This window comes from Apodemus sylvaticus, chromosome 3 (genome assembly GCF_947179515.1).
Source record: "Apodemus sylvaticus chromosome 3, mApoSyl1.1, whole genome shotgun sequence".
In the NCBI taxonomy this organism is placed as follows: domain Eukaryota; kingdom Metazoa; phylum Chordata; class Mammalia; order Rodentia; family Muridae; genus Apodemus; species Apodemus sylvaticus.
In genome coordinates this window covers 1628713-1652255 of record NC_067474.1, presented here as the reverse complement: position 1 = coordinate 1652255, position 23543 = coordinate 1628713, and positions in this window count along the sequence as shown.

Here is a 23543-nt window from a genome sequence, read left to right as displayed (position 1 = left end):
AAAATTTGTCAGAAAACCACGTTTTAAGGAAATCCCGCATCGTGCGAAATTATCTTGTTTTTCATAAACAACACATTGTAACTCGAAAAGCTTTGGTGTTACCTGTATGTCTAAGTGTGTAGCCTCAAAAGGGAACGCACAGGATAGTTTTCTCTCGAAAGAATATGTAAGAAAACCACGTTTTAAGGAAATACAGTGTTGCAGAGTAAAGACAAATACGTACATATTGGAAACTCTTTACAAGAAGAATTTACGCATTGTACAAAATTAGCTTGTATCTCCTAAACAACACGTTGTAATTCGAAAAGATTTGGTGTGGCATGTACGTCTAAATATGTAGCCTCAAAAGAGAACACACAGGAGAATTTTCTTTCGTCAAAATTTTTCAGAAAACCACGTTTTAAGCTAATCCCGCATCGTGCAAAATCATCTCCTTTTTCCTAAACAACATGTTGTAACTCGAAAAGCTTTGGTGTTGCGTGTATGTGTAAGGATGGAGCCTCAAAAGAGAAGGCACAGGAGAGTTTTCCCTGCGTGTAGCCTCAAAAGAGAACGCACAGTAGAGTTTTCTCTCGAAAGAATATGTAAGGATACCACATTACAAGGAAATACAGTGTTGCAGAGTAAAGACTAATACATATGTATTGGAAACACTTTATGAGAGAAATAACGCATCTTGCAAAATTAGCTTGTATGTCCTAAACAACACGTTGGAACTCGAAAAGATTTGGTGTGGCATGTACGTCTAAACGTGTAGCCTCAAAAGAGTACCCACAGGAGAGTTTTATTTCTTCAAAATTTGTCAGAAAACCACGTTTTAAGGAAATCCCGCATCGTGCGAAATTATGTTGTTTTTCCTAAATAACACGTTGTAACTCGAAAAGCTTTGGTGTTGTGTGTATATCTAAGCACGTAGCCTCAAAGGAGAATGCACAGGAGAGTTTTCTCTCGAAAGAATATGCAAGAATACCACGTTATAAGGAAATACAGTGTTGCAGAGTAAAGGCAAATATTTACGTAATGGAAACACTTAAACTTTATGAGAAGAAATAACGCTTCGTAAAAAAATTAGCTTGTATCTCCTAAACAACACGATGTAACTCGAAAAGATTTGATGTGGTGTGTACGTCTAAATGTGTAGCCTCAAAAGAGAACCCACAGGAGTATTTTCTTTCGTCAAAATTTGTCAGAAAACCACGTTTTAAGGAAATCCCGCATCGTGCTAAATTATCTTGTTTTTCCTAAACAACACATTGTAACTCGAAAAGCTTTGGTGTTGCGTGTATGTCAAAGCATGTGGCCTCAAAAGAGAACGCACAGGAGAGTTTTCTCTCGAAAGAATATGTAAGAATACCACGTTATAAGGAAATACAGTGTTGCAGAGTAAGGACAAATACTTACTTATTGGAAACACTTAAACTTACGAGAAGAAATAAGGCATCGTAAAAAATTAGTATGTATCTCCTAAACATCACGTTATAACTCGAAAAGATTTGGTGTGGTGTGTACGTCTAAACGTGTAGCCTCAAACGAGAACCCACAGGAGAATTTTCGTTCATCAAAATTTGTCAGAAAACCACGTTTTAAGGAAATCCTGCATCGTGCGAAATTATCTTGTTTTTCCTAAGCAACATGTTGTAACGCGAAAACCTTTGGTGTTGCGTGTATGTCTAAGCGTGTAGCCTCAAAAGAGAATGCAAAGGAGAGTTTTTTTCTCGAAAGAATATATAAGAATACCACGTTATTAGGAAATACAGTGTTGCAGAGTAAAGACAAATATTTACGTATTGGAAAAACTTTACGAGAAGAAATAACGCATCTTACAAAATTAGCTTGTATCTCCTAAACAACACGTTGTAACTTAAAAAGATTTGGTGTGGCGTGTACGTCTAATCGTGTAGCCTCAAAAGAGAAACCATAGGAGAATTTTCTTTGGTCAAAATTTGTCAGAAAACCACGTATGAAGGAAATACCGCATCATGTGAAATTATCTTGTTTTTCCTAAACAAAACGTTTTAACTCGAAAAGCTTTGGTGTTGCGTGTATGTCTAAGCGTGTAGCCCCAAAAGAGAATGCACAGGAGAGTTTTCTCTCGAAAGAATATGTAAGAATACCACGTTGTAAGGAAATACAGTGTTGCAGAGTAAAGGAAAATACATATGTATTGGAAACGCAACATCAAAGCTTTTCGAGTTACAACGTGTTGTTTAGGAAAAGTAAGATAATTTCGCACGATGAGTGATTTCCTTAAAACATGGTTTTCTGAGAAATATTAACGAAAAAAATTCTCCTGTGGGTTATCTTTTGAGGCTACACGTTTAGACGTGCACGCCACACCAAATCTTTTCGAGTTACAAACTGTTGTTTAGGAGATACAAGCTAATTTTTTTTACGATGCTTTATTTCTTCTTGTAAGGTGTTTCCAATAGGTACGTATTTGCCTTTAGTCTGCAACACTGTATTTCCTTATAACGTGGTATTCTTACATATTCTTTCGAGAGAAAACTTTCCTGTGCGTCCTCTTTTGAGGCTACACGCTTAGACATACACGCAATACCAAAGATTTTCGCGTTACAACGTGTTGTTTAGGAAAAACAAGATAATTTCGCACGAAGAGGGATTTCCTTAATACGTGATTTTCTGACAAATTTTGACCAAAGAAAATTCTCCTATGGGTTCTCATTTGAGACTACACGTTTAGACGTACAGGCCACACCAAATCTTTTTAAGTTACAACCTGTTGTTTAGGAGATACAAGCTAATTTTTTTATGATGCATTATTTCTTCTCGTAAAGTTTAAGTTTTTCCAATAAGTATGTATTTGCCTCTACTCTGCAACACTGTATTTCCTTATAACGTGGTATTCTTACATATTATTTCGAGAGAAAACTCTCCTGTGCGTTCTCGGATTTCCTTAAACCGTTGTGTTCTGACAAATTTTGAAGAAAGAAAATTCTCCTGTGGGTTCTCTTATGATGCTACACGTTTAGACATGCACGCCACACCAAATCCTTTCGAGTTACCACGTGTTGTTTAGGAGATACAGGCTAATTTTGTACGATGTGTTATTTCTTCTCGTAAATTGTTTCCAATACGTACGTATTTGTCTTTCTCTGCAACACTGTATTTCCTTATAACGTGGTATTCTTACATATTCTTTCGAGGGAAAACTCTCCTGAGCGTTCTCTTTTGAGGCTACATGTTTAGACATACAAGCAACACCAAAGCTTTTCGAGTTACAACGTGTTGTTTAGGAAAAACTAGATAATTTCGCACGATGCGAGATTTCCATAAACGTGGTTTTCTGAAAAATTTGACAATAGAAAGTTCTCCTGTGGGTTCTCTTTTGAGGCTACATGTAAAGAGAATGCACAGGAGAGATTTCTCTCAAAAGAATATATAAGAATACCACGTTATAAGGAAATACAGTGTTGCAGAGTAAAGACAAATACGTAGGTATTGGAAACACTTTACGAGAAGTAATAACGCATCGTAAAAAATTAGCTTGTATCTCCTAAACAACACGATGTAACTCGAAAAGATTTGGTGTGGCGTTTACGTCTAAACATGTAGCCTCAAAAGAGAACTCACAGGATAATTTTCTTTCGTCAAAATTTGTCAGAAAACCACGTTTTATGGAAATCCCGCATCGTGGAAATTATCTTGTTTTTCCTAAACAACACGTTGTAACACGGAAAGCTTTGGTGCTGCGTGTATGTCTAAGCGTGTAGCCTCAAAAGAGAACGCACAGGAGAGTTTTCTCTCGAAAGAATATGTAAGAATACCACGTTATAAGGAAATACAGTGTTGCAGAGTAAAGACAAATAAGTACGCATTGGACACATTTTACGAGAAGAAATAACGCATCGTAAAAAATTAGCTTGTATCTCCTAAACAATACGTTGTAACTCGAAAAGATTTGGTGTGACGTGTACGTCTAAACGTGTAGCCTCAAAAGGGAACTCACAGGAGAATTTTCTTTCATCAAAATTTGTCAGAAAACACGTTTTAAGGAAATCTCGCATCGTGCAAAATTATCTTGTTTTTCCTAAACAACACGGTGTAACTCGAAAAGCTTTGGTGTTGAGTGTTTGTCTAAGCGTGTAGCCTCAAAAGAGAATGCACAGGAGAGTTTTCTCTCGAAAAAATATGTAAGAATACCACGTTATAAGGAAATACAGTGTTGCAGAGTAAAGACAAATAAGTACATATTGGAAACACTTTAGGAGAAGAAATAACGCATCGTAAAAATTTTGCTTGTATCTCCTAAACAACACGTTATAACTCGAAAAGATTTGGTGTGGCGTGTACGTCTAAACCTGTAGCCTCAAAAGACAACGCACAGGAGAACATTCTTTCGTTAAAATTTGTCAGAAAACCACGTTTTAAGGATATCCCGCATCGTGAAAATTATCTTGTTTTTCCTAAACAACACGTTGTAACTCGCAAAGCTTTGGTATTGCGTGTATGTCTATGCGTGTAGCCACTTAAGAGAACGCACAGGAGATTTTTCTCTCGAAAGAACATGTAAGAATACAAGGTTATAAGGAAATACAGTGTTGCAGAGTAAAGACAAATACATACTTTTTGGAAACACTTTACGAGAAGAAATAACGCTTCGTAAAAAATTAGCTTGTATCTCCTAAACAACACGTGGTAACTCGAAAAGATTTGGTGTGGCGTGCACGTCTAAACGTGTAGCCTCAAAAGAGAACCAACAGGAGAATTTTCTTTCGTCAAAATTTGTCAGAACACCACTTTTTACGGAAATCCCGCATCGTGCGAAATTATCTTGCTTTTCATAAACAACACGTTGTAACTCGAAAAGTTTTGGTGTTGCCTGTATGTCTAAGTGTGTAGCCTCAAAAGGGAATGCACAGGATAGTTTTCTCCCGACAGAATATGTAAGAATACCACGTTATAAGGAAATACAGTGTTGCAGAGTAAAGACAAATATGTACGTATTGGAAACACTTTATGAGAAGAAATAACGCATCGTATAAAATTAGCTTGTATCTCCTAAACAACACGTGGTAACTCGAAAGGATTTGGTGTGGTGTGCACGTCTAAACGTGAAGCCTCAAAAGAGAACCCACAGGAGAATTTTCTTTCGTCCAAATTTGTTAGAAAACCACGTTTTAAGGAAATCCCGCATCGTGCGAAATTATCTTGTTTTTCATAAACAACACATTGTAACTCGAAAAGCTTTGGTGTTACCTGTATGTCTAAGTGTGTAGCCTCAAAAGGGAACGCACAGGATAGTTTTCTCTCGAAAGAATATGTAAGAAAACCACGTTTTAAGGAAATACAGTGTTGCAGAGTAAAGACAAATACATACATATCGGAAACTCTTTACAAGAAGAATTTACGCATTGTACAAAATTAGCTTGTATCTCGTAAACAACACGTTGTAATTCGAAAAGATTTGGTGTGGCATGTACGTCTAAATATGTAGCCTCAAAAGAGAACACACAGGAGAATTTTCTTTCGTCAAAATTTTTCAGAAAACCACGTTTTAAGCTAATCCCGCATCGTGCAAAATCATCTCCTTTTTCCTAAACAACATGTTGTAACTCGAAAAGCTTTGGTGTTGCGTGTATGTGTAAGGATGGAGCCTCAAAAGAGAAGGCACAGGAGAGTTTTCCCTGCGTGTAGCCTCAAAAGAGAAGGCACAGTAGAGTTTTCTCTCGAAAGAATATGTAAGGATACCACATTACAAGGAAATACAGTGTTGCAGAGTAAAGAATAACACATATGTATTGGAAACACTTTATGAGAGAAATAACGCATCTTGCAAAATTAGCTTGTATGTCCTAAACAACACGTTGGAACTCGAAAAGATTTGGTGTGGCATGTACGTCTAAACGTGTAGCCTCAAAAGAGTACCCACAGGAGAGTTTTATTTCTTCAAAATTTGTCAGAAAACCACGTTTTAAGGAAATCCCGCATCGTGCGAAATTATGTTGTTTTTCCTAAATAACACGTTGTAACTCGAAAAGCTTTGGTGTTGTGTGTATATCTAAGCACGTAGCCTCAAAGGAGAATGCACAGGAGAGTTTTCTCTCGAAAGAATATGCAAGAATACCACGTTATAAGGAAATACAGTGTTGCAGAGTAAAGGCAAATATTTACGTAATGGAAACACTTAAACTTTATGAGAAGAAATAACGCTTCGTAAAAAAATTAGCTTGTATCTCCTAAACAACACGATGTAACTCGAAAAGATTTGATGTGGTGTGTACGTCTAAATGTGTAGCCTCAAAAGAGAACCCACAGGAGTATTTTCTTTCGTCAAAATTTGTCAGAAAACCACGTTTTAAGGAAATCCCGCATCGTGCTAAATTATCTTGTTTTTCCTAAACAACACATTGTAACTCGAAAAGCTTTGGTGTTGCGTGTATGTCAAAGCATGTGGCCTCAAAAGAGAACGCACAGGAGAGTTTTCTCTCGAAAGAATATGTAAGAATACCACGTTATAAGGAAATACAGTGTTGCAGAGTAAAGACAAATACGTACTTATTGGAAACACTTAAACTTTTCGAGAAGAAATAAGGCATCGTAAAAAATTAGTATGTATCTCCTAAACATCACGTTATAACTCGAAAAGATTTGGTGTGGTGTGTACGTCTAAACGTGTAGCCTCAAACGAGAACCCACAGGAGAATTTTCGTTCATCAAAATTTGTCAGAAAACCACGTTTTAAGGAAATCCTGCATCGTGCGAAATTATCTTGATTTTCCTAAGCAACACGTTGTAAAGCGAAAACCTTTGGTGTTGCGTGTATGTCTAAGCGTGTAGCCTCAAAAGAGAATGCAAAGGAGAGTTTTTTTCTCGAAAGAATATATAAGAATACCACGTTATTAGGAAATACAGTGTTGCAGAGTAAAGACAAATATTTACGTATTGGAAAAACTTTACGAGAAGAAATAACGCATCTTACAAAATTAGCTTGTATCTCCTAAACAACACGTTGTAACTTAAAAAGATTTGGTGTGGCGTGTACGTCTAATCGTGTAGCCTCAAAAGAGAAACCATAGGAGAATTTTCTTTGGTCAAAATTTGTCAGAAAACCACGTATGAAGGAAATACCGCATCATGCGAAATTATCTTGTTTTTCCTAATCAAAACGTTTTAACTCGAAAAGCTTTGGTGTTGCGTGTATGTCTAAGCGTGTAGCCCCAAAAGAGAATGCACAGGAGAGTTTTCTCTCGAAAGAATATGTAAGAATACCATGTTGTAAGGAAATACAGTGTTGCAGAGTAAAGGAAAATACATATGTATTGGAAACGCAACATCAAAGCTTTTCGAGTTACAACGTGTTGTTTAGGAAAAGCAAGATAATTTCGCACGATGAGTGATTTCCTTAAAACATGGTTTTCTGAGAAATATTAACGAAAAAAAATTCTCCTGTGGGTTATCTTTTGAGGCTACACGTTTAGACGTGCACGCCACACCAAATCTTTTCGAGTTACAAACTGTTGTTTAGGAGATACAAGCTAATTTTTTTTACGATGCTTTATTTCTTCTTGTAAGGTGTTTCCAATAGGTACGTATTTGCCTTTAGTCTGCAACACTGTATTTCCTTATAACGTGGTATTCTTACATATTCTTTCGAGAGAAAACTTTCCTGTGCGTCCTCTTTTGAGGCTACACGCTTAGACATACACGCAATACCAAAGATTTTCGCGTTACAACGTGTTGTTTAGGAAAAACAAGATAATTTCGCACGAAGAGGGATTTCCTTAATACGTGATTTTCTGACAAATTTTGACCAAAGAAAATTCTCCTATGGGTTCTCATTTGAGACTACACGTTTAGACGTACAGGCCACACCAAATCTTTTTAAGTTACAACATGTTGTTTAGGAGATACAAGCTAATTTTTTTACGATGCATTATTTCTTCTCATAAAGTTTAAGTTTTTCCAATAAGTATGTATTTGCCTCTACTCTGCAACACTGTATTTCCTTATAACGTGGTATTCTTACATATTATTTCGAGAGAAAACTCTCCTGTGCGTTCTCGGATTTCCTTAAACCGTTGTGTTCTGACAAACTTTGAAGAAAGAAAATTCTCCTGTGGGTTCTCTTATGATGCCACACGTTTAGACATGCACGCCACACCAAATCCTTTCGAGTTACCATGTGTTGTTTAGGAGATACAGGCTAATTTTGTACGATGTGTTATTTCTTCTCGTAAATTGTTTCCAATACGTACGTATTTGTCTTTCTCTGCAACACTGTATTTCCTTATAACGTGGTATTCTTACATATTCTTTCGAGGGAAAACTCTCCTGAGCGTTCTCTTTTGAGGCTACATGTTTAGACATACAAGCAACACCAAAGCTTTTCGAGTTACAACGTGTTGTTTAGGAAAAACTAGATAATTTCGCACGATGCGAGATTTCCATAAACGTGGTTTTCTGAAAAATTTGACAATAGAAAGTTCTCCTGTGGGTTCTCTTTTGAGGCTACATGTTTAGACGTACACGCCACACCAAATCTGTTCGAGTTACAACGTGTTGTTTAGGAGATACAAGCTAATATTTTACAATGTGTTAATTCTTCTCATAAAGTGTTTCCAATACGTACGTATTTGTCTTTACTCTGCAACATTGTATTTCCTTATAACGTGGTATTCTTACATATTCTTTCGATAGAAAACTGTCCTGTGCGTTCCCTTTTGTGGCTACACACTTAGACATACAGGCAACACCAAAGCTATTCAATTTACAACATGTAGTTTAGGAAAAAGAAGATGATTTCGCAGGATGCGGGATTTCCTTAAAACGTGGTTTTCTGAAAGATTTTGACGAAAGAAAATTCTCCTGTGGGTTCTCTTTTGTGGCTACACATTTAACGTACACGCCACACCAAAACCTTTCGAGTTACAATGTGCTTTATAGGAAATACAAGCTAATTTTGTACGATGCATTATTTCTTCTCGTAAAGTGTTTCAAATACGTATGTATCTATCTTTACTCTGCAACACTGTATTTCCTTATAACGTGGTATTCTTACATATTCGTTCGAGAGAAAACTCTCCTGTGCGTTCTCTTTTAAGGCTACACGCTTAGACATACACGCAGCACCAAAGCTTTTCGAGTTACAACGTGTTGTTTAGGAAAAACAAGATAATTTCGCACGATGCGGGATTTCCTTAAAAGGTTTTTTTCTGACAAATTTTGACGAAAGAAAATTCTCCTGTGGGTTCTCTTTTGAGGCTACACGTTTAGACTTACATGCCACACCAAATCTTTTCGAGTTACAACATGTTGTTTAGGAGATACAAGCTAATTTTGTAAGATGCATTATTTCTTCTCGTAAAGTGTTTCCAATACATACGTATTTGTCTTTACTCTGCAACACTGTATTTCCTTATAACGTGGTATTCTTATATATTCTTTCGAGAGAAAACTCTCCTGTGTGTTCTCTTTTGAGGCCACACGTTTAGACATACACGCAACACCAAAGCTTTTGGAGTTACAACGTGCTGTTTGGGAAAAACAAGATAATTTCGCACAATGCGGGATTTCCTTAAAACGTGGTTTTCTGACAAATTTGACGAAAGAAAATTCTCCTGTGGGTTCTCTGTTGAGGCTACACGTTTCAACTTACACGCCACACCAAATCCTTCGAGTTACAACGTGTTGTTTAGGAAATACAAGCTAATTTTGTACGATGTATTCTTCCTTCTCGTAAAGTGTTTCCAATAAGTAAGTATCTGTCTTTACTCTGCAATACTGTATTTCCTTATAACGTGGTATTCTTACATGTTCTTTCGAGAGAATACTCTACTGTGCATTCTCTTTTGAGGCTACACGCTTAGACATACACGCAACACCAAAGCTTTTCGAGTTACAACGTGTTGTTTAGGAAAACAAGATGATTTCGCATGATGCAGGACGTCCTTAAAACGTGGTTTTCTGAAAAAATTTTGACGAGAGAAAATTCTCCAGTGGGTTCTCTTTTGAGGCTACACGTTTAGATGTAAACACCACAGCAAATCTTTTCGAGTTACAACGTGTTGTTTAGGAGATACAAGCTAATTTTGTACCATGTGTTATTTCTTCTCGTTAAGTGTTTCCAATATGTAAGAATTTGTCTTTACTCTGCAACACCGTATTTCCTTATAACGTGGTATTCTTACATATTCTTTCGAGAGAAAACTCTCCTGTGCGTTCTCTTTTGAGGCTACATGCTTAGACATACACGTAACACCAAAGCTTTTCGAGTTACAACGTGTTGTTTAGGAAAAACAAGATAATTTCGCACAATGCGGGATTTCCTAAAAACGTGATTTCTGAAAAATTTTGACGAAAGAAAATTCTCCTGTGGGTTCTCTTTTGAGGCTACGCATTTAGATGTAAACACCACACCAAACAGTTTCAAGTTACAACGTGTTGTTTAGGAGATACAACCTAACTTTGAACGATGCGTTATTTCATCTCTAAAAGTGTTTCCAATAAGTACCTATTTGTCTTTAGTCTGCAACACTGTATTTCCTTCGAACGTGGTATTCTTACATCTTATTTCAAGAGAAAACACTCCTGTGCATTGGCTTTTGAGGATACAGGCTTAGACATACACGCAACAGCAAAGCTTTTCATGTTACAACGTGTTGTTTAGGAAAAACAAGATAATTTCGCACGATGCAGGATTACCATAAAACGTGATTTTCTGACATATTTTGACGAAAGAAAATTCTCCTGTGGGTTCTTTTTTGAGGCTACACATTTAGACGTACATGCCACACCAACTCTTTTCGAGTTACAACGTGTTGTTTAGGAGATACAAGCTAATTTTGTATGATGCGTTATTTCTTCTCATAAAGTGTTTCCAATACGTACGTATTTGTCTTTATTCTGCAACACTGTATTTCCTTATAACGTGGTATTCTTACATATTCTTTTGAGAGAAAACTCTCCTGTGCATTTTCTTTTGAGGCTACACGCTTAGATTTACAAGTAACACCAAAGCTTTTCGAGTTACAACATGTTGTTTAGGAAAAACAAGATAATTTCGCACAATGCGGGATTTCCTAAAAACGTGATTTCTGAAAAATTTTGAAAGAAGAAAAATCTCCTCTGGGTTCTCTTTTGAGGCTACAGGTTTAGTCGTACACCCCACACCAAATCGTTTCGAGTGACAACGTGTTGTTAAGGAGATACAAGCTAATTTTGAACGATGCGTTATTTCATCTCTAAAAGTGTTTCCAGTACGTACGTATTTGTCTTTAGTCTACAACACTGTATTTCCATACAACGTGGTATTCTTACATCTTCTTTTGAGAGAAAATTCTCCTGTGGGTTCTCTTTTGAGGCTACACGAGTTACAACGTGTTGTTTAGGAGAGACAAGCTAATTTTTTATAATGCGTTAATTTTTCTCATAAAGTGTTTCCAAGCTAATTTTGAACGATGCATTATTTCTTCGTGTAGCCTCAAAAGAGAACCCTAAACAACACGTTGTAACTCGAAAAGCTTTGGTGTTGCGTGTATGTCTAAACGTGTGGCCTCAAAAGAGAAGGCACAGGAGAGTTTCTCTCGAAAGAATATGTAAGAATACCACGTTATAAGGAAATACAGTGTTGCAGAGTAAAGACAAATACATACGTATTGGAAACACTGTACGAGAAGAAATAACGCATTGTACAAAATTAGCTTGTATCTCCTAAACAACACGTTGTAACTCGAAAATATTTGGTGTGGCGTGTACGTGTAAACATGTAGCCTCAAAAGAGAACCCACAGGATAATTTTCGTTCGTCAATATTTGTCAGAAAACCACGTTTTAAGGAAGTCCCACATCGTGCGAAATTATCTTGTTTTTCCTAAACAACATGTCGTAACTCGAAAAGCTTTGGTGTTGCGTGTATGTCTAAGCGTGTAGCCTCAAAAGAGAAGGCACAGGAGAGTTTTCTCTCGAAAGAATATGTAAGAATACCACGTTATAAGGAAATACAATGTTGCAGTGTAAATACAAATACTTATGTATAGGAAACACTTTACGAGAAGAAATAAAGCATCGTACAAAATTAGCTTTTATCTCCTAAACAACACGTTGTAACTCGAAATATTTTGTGTGTCGTGTACGTCTAAACGTGTAGCCTCAAAAGAGAAGGCACAGGAGAGTTTTCTCTCGAAAGAATATGTAAGAATACCACGTTTTAAGGAAATACAGAGTTGCAGAGTAAAGACAAATATGTACGTATTGGCAACACCTTACGAGAAAAAAATAAGGCATCGTACAAAATTAGTCTGTATCTCCTAAACAACACGTTGTAACTGAAAAGGATTTGGTGTGGCGTGTACGGCTAAACGTGTAGCCTCAAAAGAGAACCAACAGGAGAATTTTCTTTGGTCAAAATTTTTCAGAAAACCACGTTTTAAGGAAATCCCGCATCTTGCGAAATTATCTTGTTTTTCCTAAACAACACGTTGTAACTCGAAAAGCTTTGGTGTTGCCTGTATGTCTAAGCGTGTAGCCTCAAGAGAGAAGGCACAGGAGAGTTTTTTCTCGAAAGAATATGTAAGAATACCACGTTTTAAGGAAATACAGTGTTGCAGAGTAAAGACAAATACATTCGTATTGGCAACACTTTACGAGAAGAAATAACGCATCGTACAAAATTAGTCTGTATCTACTAAACAACACGTTGTAACTCGAAAAGATTTGGTGTGGCGTGTACGTCTAAATGTGTAGCCTCAAAAGAGAACCCACAGCAGAATTTTCTTACATCAAAATTTGTCAGAAAACCACGTTTTATGGAAATCCCGCATCTTGCGAAATTATCTTGTTTTTCCTAAACAACACGTTGTAACTCGAAAAGCATTGGTGTTGCGTGTATGTCTAAGCATGTATCCTCAAAAGAGAAGGCACAGGAGAGTTTTCTCTTGAAAGAATATGTAAGAATACCACGTTATAAGGAAATACAGTGTTCCAGAGTAAAGACAAATACGTATGTATTGGAAACACTTTAGGAGAAGAAATAATGCTTCATGCAAAATTAGCTTGTATCTCCTAAACAACACGTTTAACTCGAAAAGATTTGGTGTCACCTGTATGTCTAAACGTGTAGCCTCAAAAGAGAACCCACAGGAGAAATTTCTTTCATCAAATTTTGCCAGAAACCCACATTTTAAAGAAATCCCACATCGTGCGAAATTATCTTGTTTTTCCTAAACAACATGTCGTAACTCGAAAAGCTTTGGTGTTGCGTGTATGTGTAAGCGTGTAGCCTCAAAAGAGAAGGCACAGGAGAGTTTTCTCTCGAAAGAATATGTAAAAATACCACGTTATAAGGAAAGACAGTGTTGCAGAGTAAAGACAAATACTTATGTATAGGAAACACTTTACGAGAAGAAATAACGCATCGTACAAAATTAGCTTTTATCTCCTAAACAACACGTTGTAACTCGAAATATTTTGTGTGGCGTGTACATCTAAACGTGTAGCCTCAAAAGAGAAGGCACAGGAGAGTTTTCTCTCGAAAGAATATGTAAGAATACCACGTTTTAAGGAAATACAGAGTTGCAGAGTAAAGATAAATATGTACGTATTGGCAACACCTTACGAGAAAAAATAAGGCATCGTACAAAATTAGTCTGTATCTCCTAAACAACATGTTGTAACTGAAAAAGATTTGGTGTGGCGTGTACGTCTAAACGTGTAGCCTCAAAAGAGAACCCACAGGCGAATTTCCTTTCGTCAAATTTTTTCAGAAAACCACGTTTTGAGGAAATCCCGCATCTTGCGAAATTATCTTGTTTTTCCTAAACAACACGTTGTAACTCGAAAAGCTTTGGTGTTGCGTGTATGTCTAAGCGTGTAGCCTCAAAAGAGAAGGCACAGGAGAGTTTTTTTCTCGAAAGAATATGTAAGAATACCACGTTTTAAGGAAATATCGTGTTGCAGAGTAAAGACAAATACATATGTATTGGCAACACTTTATGAGAAGAAATGACGCATCGTACAAAATTAGTCTGTATCTCCGAAACAAAACGTTGTAACTCGAAAAGATTTGGTGTAGCGTGTACGTCTAAACGTGTAGCCTCAAAAGAGAACCCACAGGAGAATTTTCTTAGGTCAAAATTTGTCAGAAAACCACGTTTTAAGGAAATCCCGCATCTTGTGAAATTATCTTGTTTTTCCTAAACAACACGTTATAACTAGAAAAGCTTTGGTGTTGCGTGTACATCTAAGCGTGTAGCCTCAAAAGGGAATGCACAGGAGAGTTTTCTCTCGAAAGAATATGTAAGAATACCACGTTATAAGGAAATACAGTGTTGCAGAGTAAAGACAAATACGTAGGTATTGGAAATACTTTACGAGAAGAATTAACTCTTTGTGCAAAATTAGCTTGTATCTCCTAAACAACACGTTGTAACTCGAAATGATTTGGTGTGGCGTGTACATCTAAACGTGTGGCCTCAAAAGAGAACCCACGGGATAATTTTCTCTTGTCAAAATTTGTCAGAAAACCACGTTTTATGGAAATCCTTCATCGTGCGAAATTATCTAGTTTTTCATAAACAACATGTTATAACTCGAAAAGGTTTGGTGTTGCGTGTATGTCTAAGCCTATAGCCTCAAAAGAGAATGCACAGGAGAGTTTTCTCTCGAAAGAATATGTTAAAATACCACGTTACAAGGAAATACAGAGTTGCAGAGTAAAGACAAATACGTATGTATTGGAAACACTTTACGAGAAGAAATAACGCATTGTACAAAATTAGCTTGTATCTCCTAAACAACACGTTGTAACTCGAAAGGATTTGGTGTGGCCTGTACGTCTAAATGTGTAGCCTCAAAAGAAAACCCACAGGATAATTTTCTTTCGTTAAAATTTTTCAGAAAACCACATTTTATGGAAATCCCGCATCGTGCGAAATTATCTTGTTTTTCCTAAACAACATATTGTAACTCGAAAATCTTTGGTTTGCGTGTATGTCTAAGGGTGTAGCCTCAAAAGAGAAGGCACAGGAGAGTTTTCTCTCGAAAGAATATGTAAGAATACCACGTTATAAGGAAATACAGTGTTGAAGAGTAAAGACAAATACGTACATATTGGAAACACTTTACGAGAAGAAATAACGCATCGTACAAAATTAGCTTGTATCTCCTAATCAACACGTTGTAACTCGAACTGATTTGGTGTGCTGTTTACATCTAAACGTGTAGCCTCCAAAGAGAACCCACAGGAGAATTTTGTTTCGTCAAAATTTGTCAGAAACCCACGTTTTAAGGAAATACCGCATCGTGCGAAATTACCTTGTTTTTCCTAAACAACATGTTGTATCTCGAAAAGCTTTGGTGTTGTGTGTAGGTCTAAGCGTGTAGCCTCAAAAGAGAACGCAGAAGAGAGTTTTCTCTCGAAAGAATATGTAAGAATACCACGTTATAAGTAAATACAGTGTTGCAGAGTAAAGATAAATAGGTACGTATTTTTAATACTTTTTGAGAAGAATTAATGCATGGTACAAAATTAGCTTGTATCTCCTAAACAACTCCTTGTAACTCGAAAGGATTTGGTGTGGCTCGTACTTATACATGTGTAACCTCAAAAAAGAACCCACAGGAGAACTTTCTTTCGTCAAAATTTGTCCAAAAACCACGTTTTAGGGAAATCTCTCATCGTGCAAAATTATCTTGTTTTTCCTAAACAACACGTTGTAACTCAAAAAGCTTTGGTGTTGCGTGTATGTCTGAGCTTGTAGCCTCTAAAGAGAACGCACAGGAGAGTTTTCTCTCGAAAGAACATGTAAGAATACAACGTTATAAGGAAATACAGTGTTGCAGAGTAAAGACAAATACGTACATATTGGAAACACTTTACGAGAAGAAATAACGCATCGTAAAAAATTAGCTTGTATCTCCTAAACAACACGTGGTAACTCGAAAGGATTTGGTGTGGCGTGTACTTCTAAACGTGTAGCCTCAAAAGAGAACCCACAGGAGAATTTTCTTTCGTCAAAATTTGTCAGAAAACCACGTTTTAAGGTAATCCTGCATTGTGCGAAATTATCTTGTTTTTCCTAAACAACACGTTGTAACTCGAAAAGCTTTGGTATTGCCTGTATGTCTAAGTGTGTAGCCTCAAAAGGGAACGCACAGGATAGTTTTCTCTCGAAATAATATGTAAGAATACCACGGTATAAGGAAATACAATGTTGCAGAGTAAAGACAAATACATACTTATTGGAAACACTTTACGAGAAGAATTAACGCATTGCAAAAAATTAGCTTGTATCTCCTAAACAACACGTTGTAACTCGAAAAGATTTGGTGTGGCGTGTACGTCTAAATATGTAGCCTCAAAAGAGAACCAACAGGAGAATTTTCTTTCGTCAAAATTTTTCAGAAAACCACGTTTAAAGGAAATCCCGCATCATGGAAATCATCTCCTTTTTCCTAAACAACATGTTGTGACTCGAAAAGCTTTGGTGTTGCGTGTATGTGTAAGCGTGGAGCCTGAAAAGAGAAGGCACAGGAGAGTTTTCTGTCGAAAGAATATGTAAGAATACCACGTTATAAGGAAATACAATTTTCCAGATTAAAACAAATAAGTACATATTGGAAACACTTTACGAGAAGAAATAACGCATCGTACAAAATTAACTTGTATCACCAAACAGCACGTTGTAAATCGAAATGATTTGGTTTGACGTGTATGTCTAAACGTGTAGCCTAAAGAGAGAACCCACAGGATAATTTTCTTTCATCAAAATTTGTCAGAAACCACGTTTTAAGGAAATCTCACATCGTGCGAAATTATCTTGTTTTTCCTAAACACCACGCTGTAACTCGAAATGCTTTGGTGTTGCGTGTATGTCTAAGCTTGTAGCCTCAAAAGAGAACGCACAAGAGAGTTTTCTCTTGAAAGATTATGTACGAATACCACGTTATAAGGAAATACAATTTTGCAGAGTAAAGACAAATAAGTACATACTGGAAACACTTTAAGAGAAGAAATAACGCATCGTACAAAATTAGATTGTATCTCCTAAACAACACGTTGTAACTCGAAAAGATTTGGTGTGACGTGTACGTCTAAAAGTGTAACCTCAAAAGAGAACCCACAAGAGAATTTTCTTCCCTCAAAATTTGTCAGAAACCACGTTTTAAGGAAATCTCTCATCGTGCGAAATTATCTTGTTTTTTTCTAAACAACACGTTGTATCTCGAAAAGATTTGGTGTTGTGTGTATGTCTAAGAGTGTAACCTCAAAAGAGAACGCACAGGATAGTTTTCTCTCGAAAGGATATGTAAGAATACCATGTTATAAGGAAATACAATGTTGCAGAGTCAAGACAAATACGTATGTATTGGAAACACTTTACGAGAAGAATTAACGCATCGTAAAAAATTAGCTTGTATCTCCTAAACAACACGTTGTAACTCGAAAAGATTTGGTGTGGCATGTACATCTAAACGTGTAGCCTCAAAAGAGAACCCACAGGAGAATTTTCTTTATTCAAAATTTTTCAGAAAACCACGTTTTAAGGAAATCCCGCATCGTGCGAAATCATCTATTTTCCAAAACAGCATGTTGTAACTCGAAAAGCTTTGGTGTTGCATGTATGTGTAAGTGTGGAGCCTCAAAAGTGAAGGCACAGGAGAGTTTTCTCTCGAAAGAATATGTAAGAATACCACGTTATAAGGAAATACAATTTTGCAGAGTAAAGACAAATAAGTGCATATTGGAAACACTTTACGAGAAGAAATAACGCATCGTACAAAATTAGCTTGTATCTCCGAAACAACACGTTGTAACTCGAAAATATTTGGTGTGACGTGTACGTCTAAAAGTGTAACCTCAAACGAGAACCCACAGGAGAATTTTGTTTCATCAAAATTTGTCAGAAACCACGTTTTAAGGAAATCTCGCATCGTGCGAAATTATTTTGTTTTTCCTAAACATGTTGTAACTCGAAAAGCTTTGGTGTTGCGTGTATGTCTAAGCTTGTAGCCTCAAAAGAGAACGCACAGGAGAGTTTTCTCTGGAAAGAATATGTAAGAATACCACGTTATAAGGAAATACAGTGTTGCAGAGTAAAGACAACTACATACGTATTGGAAACACTTTAAGAGAAAAAATAACACATCGTACAAAATTAGCTTGTATCTCCTAAACAACACGTTGTAACTCGAAAAGATTTGGTGTGGCTCATACCTCTACACGTGTAGCCTCAAAAGAGAACCCACAGGAGAACTTTCTTTCATCAAAATTTTTCAGAAAAACACGTTTTATGGAAATCTCGCATCGTGCGAAATTATCTTGTTTTTCGTAAACAACACGTTGTAACTCGAAAAGCTTTGGCGTTGCGTGTTTGTCTAAGCGTGTAGCCTCAAAAGAGAATGCACAGGAGAGTTTTCCCTCGAAAGAATATGTAAGAATACCACGTTATAAGGAAATACAGTGTTGCAGAGTAAAGACAAAAAAAGTACGTATTGGAAACTCTATACGAGAAGAAATAACGCATCGTACAATATTTGCTTGTATCTCCTAAACAACACGTGGTAACTCGAAAGGATTTGGTGTGGCGTGTATGTCTAAACGTGTAGCCTCTAAAGAGAACCCACGGGAGAATTTTTTTCCTCCAAATTTGTCAGAAAACCACGTTTTAAGGAAATCCCGCATCGTGCAAAATTATCTTGTTTTTCATAAACAACACGTTGTAACTCGAAAAGAGTTGGTGTTGACTGTATGTCTAAGTGTGTAGCCTCAAAGGGGAACGCACAGGATAGTTTTCCCTCTAAAGAATATGTAAGAATACCACGTTATAAGGAAATACAATGTTGCAGAGTAAAGACAAACGCGTACTTCTTGGAAACACTTTATGAGAAGAATTAACGCATCGTAAAAAATTAGCTTGTATCTCCTAAACAACACGTTGTAACTCGAAAAGATTTGGTGTTGCATGTACATCTAAACGTGTAGCCTCAAAAGAAAACCCACAGGAGATTTTTCTTTCATCAAAATTTGTCAGAAACCACGTTTTAAGGAAATCTCGCATCGTGCGAAATTATCTTGTTTTTCCTAAACAACACGTTGTAACTCGAAAACCTTTGGTGTTGCGTGTATATCTAAGCATGTAGCCTCAAAAGAGAACGCACAGGAGAGTTTTCCCTCGAAATAATATGTACGAATACCACGTTATAAGGAAATACAGTGTTGCAGAGTAAAGACAAATAAGTACGAATTGGAAACACTTTACGAGAAGAAATAAGGCATCGTAAAAAATTGGCTTGTATCTCCTAAACAACACGTTGTACCTCGAAAAGATTTGGTGTGGCTCATACGTCTACACGTGTAGCCTCAAAAAAGAACGAACAGGAGAACTTTCTTTCGTTAAAATTTCTCAGGAAACCACGGTTTAAGGAAATACCGCATCATGCAAAATTATCTTGTTTTTCCTAAACAGCATGATGTAACTCGAAAAGCTTTGGTGTTGCATGTATGTCTAAGCGTGCAACCTCTAAAGAGAACGCACAGGATAGTTTTCTCTCGAAAGAATATGTAAGAATACTACGTTATTAGGAAATACAATGTTGCAGAGTAAAAACACATACGTACCTATTGGAAAAACTTTACAAGAAGAATTAACGCATCATACAAAATTAGCTTGTATCTCCTAAACAACACGTGGTAACTCGAAAGGATTTGGTGTGGTGTGTACGTCTAAACATGTAGCCTCAAAAGAGAACCCACAGGAGAATTTACTTTCATCAACATTTTTCAGAAAACCACGTTTTAAGGAAATCCCGCATCGTGCGAAATCATCTTCTTTTTCCTAAACAACATGTTGTAACTCGAAAAGCTTTGGTGTTGCGTGTATGTGTAAGCATGGAGCGACAAAAGGGACAGCACAGGAGAGTTTTCACTCGAAAGAATATGTAAGAATACCACATTATAAGGAAATACAATTTTGCAGAGTAAAGACAAATAAGTACTTATTGGTAACACTTTACGAGAAGAAATAACGCATCATTCAAAATTAGCTTGTATCTCCTAAACAACACGTTGTAACTCGAAAAGATTTGGTGTGACGTGTATGTCTAAACGTGTAGCCTCAAAAGAGAACCCACAGGAGAATTTTCTTTCATCAAAATTTGTCAAAAACCACGTTTTAAGGAAATCTCGCATCGTGCAAAATTATCTTGTTTTTCCTAAACAACACGTTGTACCTCGAAAAGCTTTGGTGTTGCGTGTATGTCTAAGCTTTTAGCCTCAAAAGAGAACGCACAGGAGAGTTTTCTCTCGAACGAATATGTAAGAATACCACATTATAAGAAAATACAGTGTTGCAGAGTAAAGACAAATACGTACGTATTGGAAACACTTGAAGAGAAGAAATAACGCATCATACAAAATTAGCTTGTATCTCCTAAACAACACGTTGTAACTCGAAAAGATTTGGTGTGGCTCGTACCTCTACACGTGTAGCCTCAAAAGAGAACCCACAGGAGAACTTTCTTTCGTCAAAATTTTTCAGAAAACCACGTTTTATGGAAATCTCGGTTCAAGCGAAATTATCTAGTTTTTCCTAAAAAACACATTGTAACTCGAAAAGCTTTGGCGTTGCGTGTTTGTCTAAGCGTGTAGCCTCAAAGAGAACGCACAGGAGAGTTTTCCCTCGAAATAATATGTAAGAATACCACGTTATAAGGAAATACAGTGTTGCAGAGTAAAGACAAATAAGTACGTATTGGAAACACTTTACCAGAGGAAATAATGCATTGTTCAAAATTTGCTTGTATCTCCTAAACAACACGTTGTAACTCGAATAGATTTGGTGTGGCTCATATATCTACACGTGTAGCCTCAAAAGAGAATGCACAGGAGAACTTTCTTTCGTCAAAATTTCTCAGGAAACCACGTTTTAAGGAAATCCCGCATCGTGCAAAATTATCTTGTTTTTCCTAAACAACACTATGTAACTCGAAAATCTTTGGTGTTGCATGTATGTCTAAGTGTGTAGCCTCAAAAGAGAACGCACAGGAGAGTTTTCCCTCGAAAGAATATGTAAGAATACCACGTTATAAGGAAATACAGTGTAGCAGAATAAAGACAAATACGTACGTATTGGAAACACTTTACGAGAAGAAATAAAGCATCGTAAAAAATTTGCTTGTATCTCCTAAACATGTTGTAACTTGAAAAGATTTGGTGTGGCTCGTACGTCTAAAAGTGTAGCCTCCAAAGAGAACCCACAGGAGAACTTTCTTTCGTCAAAATTTGTCAGAAAACCACGTTTTAAGGAAATCCCGCATCGTGCAAAATTATCTTGTTTTTCCAAAACAACACGTTGTAACTCGAAAAGTTTTGGTGTTGCGTGTATGTCAAAGCATGTAGCCTCTAAAGAGAACGCACAGGAGAGTTTTCTCTCGAAAGAACATGTAAGAATACAACGTTATAAGGAAATACAGTGTTGCAGAGTAAAGACAAATAGATACGTATTGGAAACACTTTATGAGAAGAAATAACACATCGTACAAAATTAGCTTGTATCTTCTAAACAACAAGTGATAACTCGAAAGGATTTGGTGTCGCGTGCACGTCTAAACGTATAGCCTCCAAAGAGAACCCACAGGAGAATTTTCTTTCGTCAAAATTTGTCAGAACACAACGTTTTAAGGAAATCCCGCATCATGCGAAATTATCTTGTTTTTCATAAACAACACGTTGTAACTCGAAAAGCTTTGGTGTTGCCTGTATGTCTAAGTGTGTAGCCTCAAAAGGGAACGCAAAGGATAGTTTTCTCTCGAAAGAATATGTAGGAATACCACGTTATAAGGAAATACAATGTTGCAGAATAAAGACAAATACGTACGTATTGGAAACACTTTACGAGAAGAAATAACGCATCGTACAAAATTAGCTTGTATCTCCTAAACAACACGTGGTAACTCGAAAGGATTTGGTGTGACGTGTACGTCTAAACATGTAGCCTCAAAAGAGAACCCACAGGAGAATTTTCTTTCGTTAAAATTTTCAGAAAACCACGTTTTAAGGAAATCCCGCATTGTGGGATATCATCTTCTTTTTCCTAAACAACATGTGGTAACTCGAAAAGCTTTGGTGTTGCGTGTACTTGTAAGCATGGAGCCTCCAAAGGGAAAGCACAGGAGAGTTTTCTCTCGAAAGAAAATGTAAGAATACCACGTTATAAGGAAATACAGTTTTCCAGAGTAAAGACATATAAGTACATATTGGTAGCACTTTATGAGAAGAAATAACGCATCATTCAAAATTAGCTTGTATCTCCTAAACAACACGATGTAACTCGAAAGGATTTGGTGTGACGTGTATGTCTAAACGTGTAGCCTCAAAAGAGAACCCACAGGAGAATTTTCTTTCATCAAAATTTGTCAGAAACTACGTTTTGAGGAAATCTCGCATTCTGCAAAATTATCTTGTTTTTCCTAAACAACACGTTGTAAATCAAAACCTTTGGTGTTGCGTGTATGTCTAAGCATGTAGCCTCAAAAGAGAATGCACAGGAGAGTTTTCTCTCGAAAGAATATGTAAGAATACCACGTTATAAGGAAATACAGTGTTGCAGAGTAAAGACAAATTCGTACATATTGGAAACACTTTAAGAGAAGAAATAACACATCGTACAAAATTAGCTTGTATCTCCTAAGCAACACGTTGTAACTCGAAAAGATTTGGTGTGGCTCGTACCTCTACATGTGTAGCCTCAAAAGAGAACCCACAGGAGAACTTTCTTTTGTCAAATTTTTTCAGAAAACCACGTTTTATGGAAATCTCGCATCGTGCAAAATTATCTTGTTTTTCCAAAACAACACGTTGTAACTCGAAAAGCTTTGGTGTTGCGTGTATGTCTAAGCGTGTATCCTCTAAAGAGAACACACAGGAGAGTTTTCTCTCGAAAGAACATGTAAGAATACAACGGTATAAGGAAATACAGTGTTGCAGAGTAAAGACAAATACTTACTTATTGGAAACACTTTACGAGATGAAATAACACATCATACAAAATTAGCTTGTATCTCCTAAACAACACGTGGTAACTCAAAAGGATTTGGTGTGGCATGTACCTCTAAACATGTAGCCTCAAAAGAGAACCCACAGGACTATTTTCTTTCATCAAAATTTGTCAGAAAACCACGTTTTAAGGAAATACCGCATCGTGCAAAATCATCTTGTTTTTCATAAACAACACGTTATACCTCGAAAACCTTTGGTGTTGCCTTTATGTCTAAGTGTGTAGCCTCAAAAGGGAACGCACAGGATAGTTTTCTCTCGAAAGAATGTGTAAGAATACCACGTTATAAGGAAATACAGTGTTGCAGAGTAAAGACAAATGCGTACATACTGGAAACACTTTACGAGAATTAACGCATCATACAAAATTAGCTTGTATCTCCTAAACAATACATTGTATCTCGGAAAGATTTGGTGTGGCGTGTACGTCTAAACATGTAGCCTCAAAAGAGAACCCACAGCAGAATTTTCTTTCGTCAAAATTTGTCAGAACACCACGTTTTAAGGAAATCCCGCATCGTGGGAAATCATCT